Raw genomic sequence first — 12,971 nt, forward strand, 5'->3', positions numbered from 1 at the left:
AATTAAACCAACGGCCTGTTTTACAAACAGTGGGCTTACCACGCGGGCCAACACGGTTGGCTCCACCCCAGTAAGGATGTATCAACACAGATGTTTTTTGGATGTCTTTTTTTGGTCCTGTCCGGACCGGCCATCTTTTTTGTTTTGTTTTGTGTTTTACTAACGGTAGGCCTACCACATAGATGGGCATTCCTAAAATGTCATTTCAGTTGACACTGTAGGCCAGGGATGGGCAATTCCAGTCCTCTAGGGCCTGGTTGGTGTCACACTTTTGCCCCAGTCCCAGCTAACACATCTGACACCAACAATCAACTAATCACGATATTCAGGTTATAATGCAGTTTGTTTCATCAGGTGTATTAACTAGGGATGGGGGAAAAAGTGTGACACCACTCCGCCCCCGAAGACTGGAGTTGCCCATCCCTGCTGTAGGGAATTAGGGGAGCGATGATGCACTGGCTCCTCACACAAACAGCTTATTTTTCATCAAGAGTGTGACAAGAGTGGACTGTGAAAGCATGCAAACTAGATTGATGTAACACTGGGCCATCACATATTGTGTAACAAAGTGTGGAAGGGTGTATGATCTTTAGAAGATAACCAAAAAGGTGAAAACATTCCCTCCTGAACCATGGTTACATGATTACATTAATGATGCTAGGCTCCACTTGCCACGTGAACAACATCATCTCTACAGGTCAATCAACTTTCAGAACAGTCCGTGGACTAACACATAGTACTGTGAGAGGACAAGCAAACAGAAGCTGTGTTCATACTCACACACTTCTTCCCTAGGGAGAACAGTGGACTACAGTTATCACCACAAGCATGTGCACAGTGACGTTTAACAAAAACAGTAAACTAGCCAAAGACAATATCAAGATACATAGAATAAGTGTTTTTATTTGATAATTTTCTCCCATGCATGACTTAATAACAAAGTGTTTAAGAGTCTGCATGAAGACGCGTGAAACATTTAGAATTCCATTATCCCCCAAAAGATAAACTGAGGATAACATTTGGGTTTTGCTTATATGGTAAAGTATGGGAGAAATGTTTTTCAGGTTTTTGGAGGAAATGATGCAATTGCCCCTCTTGGTTACACATGTGCTTTTTCCATAGCAACACATCACATTTGCCCTAGTAACACACCAAGGTGTCCCTAGTAACAGTGCTTCATCTTATTCTCTCTCTCTCTCTCTCTCTCTCTCTCTCTTTCTCTCTCTCTCTCGCCTTCAGATAGCACAGCTAGTTTAAGCAAAACAAGCCCGGTGTTTATGGTTTCTCTGCTGCTAATGAAAAACAAAATAAGCTCTTTTTGTTTTGATGGTGTTACTTAATCTGTTGGGAAGGATAGAGAGGGGGAGGGGCTGCAGTGGTAGCAGCCAATCAGATCACAGAATCAGGCTCTGACAAACTCAAACACTGGTTGTTTGCTGTTGGTAACAGAGATGCGATTGGCTCAAAATGGTCTTGCACAATTGGATAGGTGTCCCAAAGTGTGTGGGTACTTTGAGCACTGTTATGATTGTGTTTATCTAATGCACTGGTGTTTAACACAACAATGACTTGCATGGCCTATGGAGCAAGAATGTCCTGTCAATGGCAAAAGCATTGTGCAGTCTGGAGAAGATGTGACGTTAGTGGTCGTGTGGGAGAGAGTGTGTGTGTGTGCATCTACTGCATACCTCAACTGACGCATGACCACTATTGACTTTTCATCTCTCTGCAACACAAGGTCATGTGGCATGGGGCCTCCCTCTAAACGTGATCTCTCGTGTTCGTGTTCCAGTTCCCGCCAATATCCAACAACTTCGCACAGCCATTGAACAGGACTGGAACAACATTCCACAGGCCACAATCAACAGCCTGATCAACTCTATGCGAAGGAGATGTGTCAAATGGTGGACACACCAGACACTGACTGGTTTTCTAATCTACACCACTACATTTTTAAGGTATCTGTAAGTAACAGATGCATATCTGTATTCCCAGTCGTGAAATATATAGATTAGGGCTTAATTTATGTATTTTAATTGACTGATTTCCTTATATACAGTAGGAACTGTAACTCAGTTAAATAATTGGAATTGTTGCATGTTGCATTTATATTTTTTCTCAGTGTATGTATGTGACTCATTTCAGGAAACTAGGCATATGTTGCGCATCACTACTTCACAGGAGAGGCATTTGAGCGCAAATGTCTTCTGTAACATTTTAACTTTCATTTTCCTTAATAACAAACTTGTATGCCATCTGTAAATACAAATACAAATTACGAGTTGGTTTAGCCACAGAGAAAGTCAGGAACCTTCACACTAGCCATGATTGGTTGAGATCATGGATGGGTTGGGGATGCCAAGAGATGAGTTTGGATTAGTCTGCTATGCAGGACGCTTCTGTCTATAACATAAGCTGCTCAGTATGTGTAGGTAATACGGCTTTCTAATGGTTTCTTTGAAAGATATTATGAAGAACTGCAAAAAACACCTGTCTCCGGATTACATCTTCAAACTAAGAGCAGCTGTGGCATACATGACAGAGAGAGAATAGCATGTATACGGGTAAGATAATCTAGCTAGCTACATTTTCAGTTATTGTACGTTTCTATTTTTATCAGAAAGTCATTTACATTGCAAGTTAAAGCGTACTGTTAGCTAGCTAGCTAACATTTGCTGGCTGGCTGGCTCGCTAGCTAACATTATGTGTATGATCTTGTGTAGTAATATTATTTGTATCTCAGAGCCATTTGCATTGCTAGTTTAGCCCAATGTCAGCCAGCTAGCTAATATTGAATCTAGTTGGTTAGCTTTAGCTACCTCTAGATTCATGCAGTCTAGTAACATTATGAATTGGCATTATAGTTAATTGTTTAGCTAGCTAGCTAGCTTCATGTCTAAAAATACTCCACTATGGAAGTAATAATTTCACTGTATGGTTTACACCTTCTGTATCCTGTGAATGTGACAACTTAGATTTGATATGATATAGTGTGTGTTTACCAGAGACGGTAATGTGAAGAATAACATGACGTTAGGCCAACGAGAATATAACGTTAGGCCAATGAGACAGTGTCTGTCACAAATCCCTCCAGAACTTTCATTACACACACCTGGCCCCTATTCCCACTGATTGCATTCGTATATATGTGCCCTTTGGTTTCCATTGGGGGGTCGATTATTGTTACCATGTCCGTTGGTGCGTGTGAGTACCTGTGCTGTGTGTTTTGGGCTTTCGTGCCCTTGTGGATTGTGCAGATGATTACGGGTCTTGTCCTGTGTGATAATCATTGTGCGCTAGTGTTATTTACTCCCATGTCTTTACACGGCACACAATAATTTGCGCTTAATAAAAAAAACTATTACGCATTCCTGCATCTGGCTCCCTATCCTTCATGCCGATGTGACAGTGATCCAAGTTCTAAAATTCTCCAGTAGAATGCCCTGCATTATTTGAACTGGCTAGTCAGCTAACTTAAAGTTAGCTAGCTAACTAGCAAGCTAGAAACAAATGCAAATCTTTGTTTAGAAAGTGTTGTGTTCATGTTTTTTGTGTTTATACAAGATTGATGACAATAGAATGTTCATGATGTAACTGGGACAGCTGGATTCAGACATCTTGATAGACGTAGTATAAACATAGTATAAACCAACCTTTAATCTTGATATATCTGGTTGTTTAGTACACTACAGTACTCACTCTGTTTAGCACATGGCCTCACATGTGAATCTTTAAAGAGATGGGTGGGGCTAAGGCTTGTGAACAATGCTGAATGGGTGTAGACAAAGAAGAGCTCTCCAGTAGGTGTAGCAAAACATTCATCTGCATTTTCTCAAAAGCAGCATTACAGAACTGTAGTGTATGAAAAAACATTTTCTATCTCCGAGTATCTACTTTTATCCAATGTACAAAACACAATTTCAAATGTTGCTACATAGTACTGAATTGAGCCAGTCAGTCACATATTTAATACTGTCCATGGAAGTTTTTGTAGGTCAACTTTCTTTTGTTTTTATTCCGTTTTGATTTGTTTAAAAATAAGGTATTGTTTTATCGTCATATTACATCTTGTCTTCCAAATCTTATGGTTCCCAATGCATATTATTATCCACCATAGATCTTTAGTATTGTCATCCATGTGACTATCAAAAACGTGTGAGTATCAAAAACACAGTAAAAAACTGATTTATACATACATGAAAATCAATACTTCTCATGAGATCCCATATTTCTTTAGTTCTGGAGTAGTTCAATAAAACGTGTTCTAAATTCTCTTCATCACTACAATTTGGCATAGGACAAAATGGACTTTTAACGAAACAGCTCCAGCTTCATTCCAGAACGCTCTGGTCATACAGAATGGTATTTTCTGACATTTTCTGACAATTGTGTACTTTTCTATACATTCTTTAGTTTCTGCTGGGGTCAGGTGCACACATGCACTGTGTGCGACTTCGCCACCGTACATTTCATCAGATATCAATTTATAAATAGTTTCAGTTAATATTTAAATGTTGAAAGTCGTTAGAAAAGTTGCCATAACACAACCTGTGATGAGGTACATTTTTTCTTGATTTTCTACATATTTTTTTCCCCCACAAAGACATCGCTGACACACACTGTATTTGACACATGCACTGTTTGTTTACATATTTACACAGCGTTCCTTGCGCAGCCTAACTCTGCATTCCGATGATGCTTTGGAGACAGGGCTCTGACAGCGTCCAATGGGCAGAGAGGATTATAATCAGTGTGTGTGAATGGGTGGAGAGAGTGTGTGTGAAACAAACAGCTCTATCAAACAGCATGTTGACGGAAACAGATTTTTTAAATCTGCTTTTATCTGTCACTTTCTCATTGAAATGGTGTAACTTTTTTCTAAATAAATCAATATTGTTAGTACAGCTGTCCTTAATAACCGTCCCCGCAAACTGTCTGTATATTGCCTATTTATCTCATGAACACACACAGCGAAGCCTTCATATTGACTCTGCAATAAGAAAAGAGGATATTACATACAACCCGTTAATCAAACAAGCAGCAAAACTTCCTTATGGGCAGAGTGGATTATTCATCTGACACATGGTAATCAAACAATGTTATCTGTTCAGTTGTGATTACACTATTCAGATTAAAATACTTGGGATTACCCGGACAAAGAGTGATCTGCAACTGAGGCTTGTCATGTCTGGGGATTTGCTTTGACGTCTTCTGAGCTAATTAATTATCACCTGTCAATCAAATTAAGATCTAGAACTGTCACGACTTCCGCCGAAGTTGGTCCCTCTCCTTGTTCGGGCGGCGTTCGGCGGTCGACGTCACTGGCCTTCTAGCCATCGCCAATCCACTTTTCATTTTCCATTTGTTTTGTCTTTGTCTTACACACCTGATTTCAATCCCCCAATGACCTGTTCATTATTTAACCCTCTGTTCCCCCATGTTTGTTTGTGAGTGATTGTTTCTATGTAGGAAGGTCCGTTATTGTGGGCTCTGTTTTTGTATTGCATTTATTATGTTGAATAAATACGTTTATTTACTCATACCTGCTGTCCTGCGCCTGACTCCTATACACCAGCTACACACAGACTTCGTTATAAGAACTTGATGTCATTGTGTTTGTTGGTGTGTCTGCTCTGTGTTTACATTTTGAGAAGACTTCACGGCAGATGTCTTGGTTGTGTTTTTCAGCTTTCTTAACAAGTGTAAACGTGCAGTGTGTGAATATATCTGTATGTGTGTGTATATGTGTGTGTGTGTGACAGGAGAGCCCTGTGGTTTCAGCCACACAGGATGCAGCTGTAGAAAGTTTGAGTGTATGTGCAACTATAGCATGTACTGTGTGTGTGTGTCTGTCTGTGTGTTTGTCAGCACGTCTTTGTGGATTTTGCCTTTCTCCAAATGTTGCTGTCAACATCAATGCCAATTGTTTTGTCTTGTCTCTCTATGTCCCATGCACTCTCTCCTCTCAATTGAATTCAATTCAAGGATTTTATTGGCATGAAACATATATTAACAATGCCAAAGCAAGTGAAGTAGAATTAACAAAAATGAAATACACAATAAAAATGTACTATGAATATTACACTCACAGAAGTTCCAAAAGAATAAAGACATTTCAAATGTCATATGTCTATATATAGTGTTGTAATGATCTGCAAATAGTAAAAGTACAAAAGGGAAAATAAATAAACATATGGGTTGTATTTCTTGTTCTTCACTGGTTGCCCTTTTCTTCTGGCAACAGCTCACAAATCTTGCTGCTGTGATGGCACACTGTGGTATTTCACCCAGTAGATATGGGAGTTTATCAAAATTGGGTTTGTTTTCAAATTCTTTGTGGATCTGTGTAATCTCAGGGAAATATGTGTCTCTAATATGGTCATACATTTGGCAGGAGGTTAGGAAGCGCAGCTCAGTTTCCATCTCATTTTGTGGGCAGTGTGCACATAGCCTGTCTTCTCTTGAGAGCTAGGTCTGCCTACAGCGGCCTTTCTCAATAGCAAGGCTATGCTCACTGAATCTATACATAGTCAAAGCTATTCTAAATTTTATGTTCCTTTTGATGGCATAGAAGGCCCTTCTTTCCTTGTCTCTCAGCTCGTTCACATCTCTCACTCTCTCTCTCTCTCTCTCTCGCTCTCTCTCTCTCTCTCTCTCTCTCTCTCTCTCTCTCTCTCTCAATTCAATTCAATTCAATTCAATTCAATTCAAGGGCTTTATTGGCAAGGGAAACATGTGTTAACATTGCCAAAGCAAGTGAGGTAGATAATATATAAAGTGAATATATAAAGTGAAATAAACAATAAAAATTAACAGTAAGCATTACACATAGAGAAGTTTCAAAACAATAAAGACATTACAAATGTCATATTATATATATACAGTGTTTTAACAATGTACAAATGGTTAAAGGACACAAGATAAAATAAATATGTATAAATATGGGTTGTATTTACAATGGTGTTTGTTCTTCACTGGTTGCCCTTTTCTCGTGGCAACAGGTCACAAATCTTGCAGCTCTCTCTCTCTCTCTCTCTCTCTCTCGCTCTGTCTTTCTCACTCTTTCTCTCTCTCTCTCTCTCTCTCTCTCTCTCTCTCTCTCTCTCTCTCTCTCTCTCTCTCTCTTTCTCTCTCTCTTGTAATTTGGCCCTAACTTACTTCGAGGTGTGCCTGACAGAGAGAGGGAGAGAGAAACAGCAGAAGGAGCGTAAAAAAGAGAGGGCAGTAGTAATCTAATAAGTAAGTTTGCAGCTTGGTTTGGCTCTCTGTCCTCTGACAGTTCTCTGAAACAAAAAAGTAACCACTAGCTGAGTGACTCCTGGGCTACTTAGTCTACCCAGCAACCACACTCTACTCCTCTCCATCTGCTGAACCACACAAAGGAACAGAGAAAAAAATGTGTGTGAGTCTGTGCATGTGTGTGTGTGTGTGTAGATGGGCAGTGTGATGCTTATTTATGATGATCAGTATGTGTACTTGGATTAAATGTGTAGTTCGTGTATGTGTGTGTGCCCATGTGGCTGAATGGATAGGTCTAACAGGACAAAGACTCCTTTAGTGAAATGGTCAGGGCAAATTGGCTTCTGACCTGCCCCTGACCTATCTCCCTCTCCCTCTCTTTCTTGCTTTCATACATTATGTCTCTTTCTCTTTACCCTTCTCAAAATCTCTCCATCTATCCATGCACCATTCAGCCAGGGAGGCTGCCCAAGCCCTCACCAACCTCCTGACAAACCCACCAATGCCTTGACACCCTCACCAACCCCAAGACACCCCTAACAACCCCCAGACACCCCCACCAAACTCCTGATACCCCCACCAACCCCAAGACACCCCACAGATCTCCATGACACCTCCACCAACCTCTTGACACCCCCACCAACCTCTTGACACCCCCAACAAACCCCAGAGACCCCCACCAAACTCCTGATACCCTCACCAACCCCCAGAGACCCCCACCAACTCCCGGACACCTCCACCAACCTCCTGACACCCCCACCAACCCCCAAACACCCGCATCAACCTCCTGACACCCTCACAACCTCCTGACTCCCCACCAACCTCCAGATACCATCAACAACCCCCTGACACCCCCACCAACCTCCTGACACCCTCATCAACCCCCTGACACCACTGTCAACCACCTCACACCCTCACCAATCTCACACCCCCACCAACCTCCTGACACCCCCACCAACCTCCTGACACCCTCACCAACCACCTGACACCCTCACCAATCTCCTGACAACCCCACCAACCTCCTGACACCCTCACCAACCTCCTGACACCCTCACCAACCGTCTGACACCCTCACTAACCCCCCGACACACTCATTGCATATTCACTCTTCAACTCACTCACCCCAACCCAATGAAATCGCTCCCCCTCCATCGTTTGTACCACATCTCCTGAACACCCCCATCACCATCCAGTCACAATTCATGACTGACTATCTCTGTAAGTATTCCAGATGGATTTGGGTTTCTGTCTCCAACTGGATTGTGTCTGTCAGTCTGTCTGGAGCCTGGGGCAGCCACATCAGATGTCTCAATGCTTAACATGCTCCTGCTCTTAAAGAGACCTCAACCAGAGATGTGCCCCCTACAAAGAGACACACACACACACACACACACAAATTAACGCACACACACACAGGCTGAGTTTACACAGGCAGCCCAATTCTGATATTTTTCCAAATTACACACAACCACACAATCAGCCATTAGCCCACAGCACACAAACACACGCTCACACTTTCATCAGCCACTCTTCCAGTCTCCATAGCTGCTGTTGTGTGCAGGACTTAGTATTCAGCTCCTCTACTATTCAGAATATACACACTCTACCAGAGACAAAACTAAATAACCAATCACAGACACAGCCTATTGGAAGTTAAGCCAATAAGAGAGCAATAGAGCTAACCAATGACGGAGCCAGCAGCAGACCTAGGCAGCTAGAGATTGAGGCACAGCACGCTTTGAGCCAATCTGAGATAGCGAACAACGGAAAGAGCTAGCCAATCATAGAGGATTTCTTTGCTGTTGCAGCATGAGTATCTGACCAGACAGAGAGAGAGGGAGCAAGAGAAAGATAGGAGTGAGTGTTATTGTGTACCTTATAGTTAGAATGGTGAGCGTACTTTACCACTTCCAAAATGTGTATCTTTCTACAAAACACCCAAATACTGCTTTCAAAATGATGTGTAAATGTGATGGATAATATCTATGTATGCATGCGCATGTGTGTAAATGCACGAGTGGATATGTCTGTGTGTGTGTGCGTGTGTGTATATATATGTGTATGTGAATGTGTATGTGATGGTGTGTTTGTTTCATGGTGTCCATGTCGCCGGTGACCTCAAACCCCGTCTGCTGAACAACAACAGAGGGAAGCGTATCATTGAGACACGTGCTGCCAACTGTTGCTGAAACTCAGTTAACATAAAACCACTTTACGGACTGTGAAATGAACCCCACCACCCCCGGCACACTCCAACAGGCCCCCCCCCTCTCGACCCCTGTCCTGCCTCCATTGTCCCTCATTGATAGGATGAGGTGGTGGAGGGGTGTGTGTATGTTGTGTTGTGTTATGTGTTGTGTTGTGCGTGTGTGTGTGTGTAAGGACAGCTGGGTGTCTGGCAGCGTCAGTAGCAGCTGCCCCAGACCTGAACAGTGCAGATTAGAGGGCTGAGAGCACGTGCTGCCTGCTTTGGAGACCAACAATGGATGAACGGAAGGGGAGTCCTTATCCCTCCCTCTGCCTCTCTCTCTCTGTCTCTCTGTCTCTCTGTCTCTCTGTCGCTCTCTTGCTCTGCCCCTCTCCCCCCATCTCTCTCTGCCCCTGTCTCACTCTTTGCAGAAGAGAAGAGTTAGGAATAGAAAGAAGATAGCCATTGATAGATAGACAGAAGAATGGACAGAGACAGAAAGGGAGATAGAAGACACAGAGGGTTTGGAGGATAGAGGGATGTAGACAGAGAGGAGAGTTGGGCCCCTTTAAGGTGCTGAGGGGGCCATGGTGGCTTAGTGACGGCTGTTACGCCTGCAGAGAGATGTTTGAGCAGGTTCCTTTCACAAATAAAGAGTCTGAAAAATAAAGAGGGGCGAGGCGTGCATGTGTGTAATGGGGCTAAGGGTTTTGGGTGGGTCTGCACAGACATGAAGAGCGGCACACTTAAACCAAAACGTCTCTTTTGCTAATGAAAAGAGTGTTCTGGATGAGGGAGTGATTTAGGGGTGGAGAAAGGAAGGGGGGAGGAAGACTTTCACCACCGAGAGAACATATCACGTGGCTGTTTTGTCCATGCCAATCTATTACAGTGCTGAGTCATGAAGGAGTCATCATGTTCTTCAAAAGAGACTGATATTTACCCTGCAATACAGTGCATTAGGCTGCACGCTCATCTGGCTGGCTCATCCTGAAATCTCACAATAGAAAGCTAGTCTGACCATCTGGCACAATCAAACACAATCAGTTTGATTTTCCTACACATATCTCATAAAGTATACAGGGCACTGTTTGATGCTAGAAAACCCCAGTGGTCTATGATGCCAATGGAGCATGGAAAATGCAATGAGAAATTGTAAACGCATTGGAGCCGTGAAAGTGTTTGCAATTTGAGTCATCCTAAAGGTTATATATATATATATATATATATATATATATATATATATATATATATATATATATATATATATATATATATATATATATATATATATATATATATATATATATATATATATTTACCTTTATTTAACCAGGCAAGTCAGTTAAGAACACATTCTTATTTTCAATGACGGCCTGGGAACAGTGGGTTAACTGCCTGTTCAGGGGCAGAACGACAGATTTGTACCTTGTCAGCTCGGGGGTTTGAACTCGCAACCTTCCGGTTATGCAATCTATGATACAGTAACTCGAAATGGAACTTCCTGGAAAATGTCACACTCAAATGTTGACTGATGCGAAACATTTGTGCTTCTCAGGTTAGACACATAGTCACTCATACAGGGTCATCCAGGGTAACTCAAGGATTTGGCCTTCAGTGTTGGTGTGTGGTATATGTGGTTGGACGCATGCAAACAAACATTCTGCTCTCCACCTCCTACTTCTCCTTCTTCTTCTCCCACTTCATCTCATCCCCTCTTCCTCATCCTATTCCAGAGCCTTCTTCCCTCTCCTCTTCCTCCTCCTCTTTCATCTCAACGTTCCTCCAAAATCTCGCTCTCTAGGCCTCGCCTTGTTGTCTGATGCACAGTGACAGACCCATTGAGGTTGACATTGTCTCCCGTGACAACTAACGAGCAAATGTCTAATTAGTGCAAATTATGCTCCAATGACTCAAATGACGGTTGATTCTGTCAGCCAATTTGTCTCTCTTCCTCTCTCTTTTAATCAGTGGATTTGTGCTGCAGTATGTAAACTGGTATTTCTTAAATATTGTTTCATACATCTTTATGATGCTAATTCTGTGACTGACTGTTCTGTTTTGCACAGTCACAGAGGGACACATACAATGCATCAGTTGGGGTCTTGATAATATTTGACCCTACAATAGTAGCAGTATAAACTTGAATTTAGCCAACTGGAAAGAGCCAAGAATGGTCAGACAACCCCCCCACCCCCTTTCAAGGCATGGGTAAATTAGGAGCATGGAAACTTACAGCGGTTTGATGGAGTGGTTGTGGTCCTAGAAACCCCCAGGGGATTCTGCCTGGCTGTCCAGTAAGGATGTTTATGCCTGGCTGTCCAGTAAGGATGTTTCTGCCTGGCTGTCCAGTAAGGATGTTTCTGCCTGGCTGTCCAGTAAGGATATTTCTGCCTGGCTGTCCAGTAAGGATGTTTATGCCTGGCTGTCCAGTAAGGATGTTTCTGCCTGGCTGTCCAGTAAGGATGTTTCTGCCTGGCTGTCCAGTAAGGATGTTTCTGCCTGGCTGTCCAGTAAGGATGTTTATGCCTGGCTGTCCAGTAAGGATGTTTCTGCCTGGCTGTCCAGTAAGGATGTTTCTGCCTGGCTGTCCAGTAAGGATGTTTATGCCTGGTTGTCCAGTAAGGATGTTTCTGCCTGGCTGTCCAGTAAGGATGTTTATGCCTGGCTGTCCAGTAAGGATGTTTATGCCTGGCTGTCCAGTAAGGATGTTTCTGCCTGGCTGTCCAGTAAGGATGTTTATGCCTGGATGTCCAGTAAGGATGTTTCTGCCTGGCTGTCCAGTAAGGATGTTTCTGCCTGGCTGTCCAGTAAGGATGTTTATGCCTGGCTGTCCAGTAAGGATGTTTATGCCTGGCTGTCCAGTAAGGATATTTCTGCCTGGCTGTCCAGTAAGGATGTTTCTGCCTGGCTGTCCAGTAAGGATATTTCTGCCTGGCTGTCCAGTAAGGATGTTTATGCCTGGATGTCCAGTAAGGATGTTTCTGCCTGGCTGTCCAGTAAGGATGTTTCTGCCTGGCTGTCCAGTAAGGATGTTTCTGCCTGGCTGTCCAGTAAGGATGTTTATGCCTGGCTGTCCAGTAAGGATGTTTCTGCCTGGCTGTCCAGTAAGGATGTTTCTGCCTGGCTGTCCAGTAAGGATGTTTATGCCTGGCTGTCCAGTAAGGATGTTTCTGCCTGGCTGTCCAGTAAGGATGTTTATGCCTGGCTGTCCAGTAAGGATGTTTCTGCCTGGCTGTCCAGTAAGGATGTTTCTGCCTGGCTGTCCAGTAAGGATGTTTCTGCCTGGCTGTCCAGTAAGGATGTTTCTGCCTGGCTGTCCAGTAAGGATGTTTATGCCTGCCTGGCTGTCCAGTAAGGATGTTTCTGCCTGGCTGTCCAGTAAGGATGTTTCTGCCTGGCTGTCCAGTAAGGATGTTTATGCCTGGCTGTCCAGTAAGGATGATGCCTTTCTAAGGATGTTTCTGCCTGGCTGTCCAGTGGCTGTGGCCAGTAAGGATGTTTCTGCCTGGCTGTCCAGTAAGGATGTTTCTGCCTGGCTGTC

The sequence above is a fragment of the Oncorhynchus nerka genome, linkage group LG13, assembly GCF_034236695.1.
Source record: "Oncorhynchus nerka isolate Pitt River linkage group LG13, Oner_Uvic_2.0, whole genome shotgun sequence".
Lineage (NCBI taxonomy): Eukaryota > Metazoa > Chordata > Actinopteri > Salmoniformes > Salmonidae > Oncorhynchus > Oncorhynchus nerka.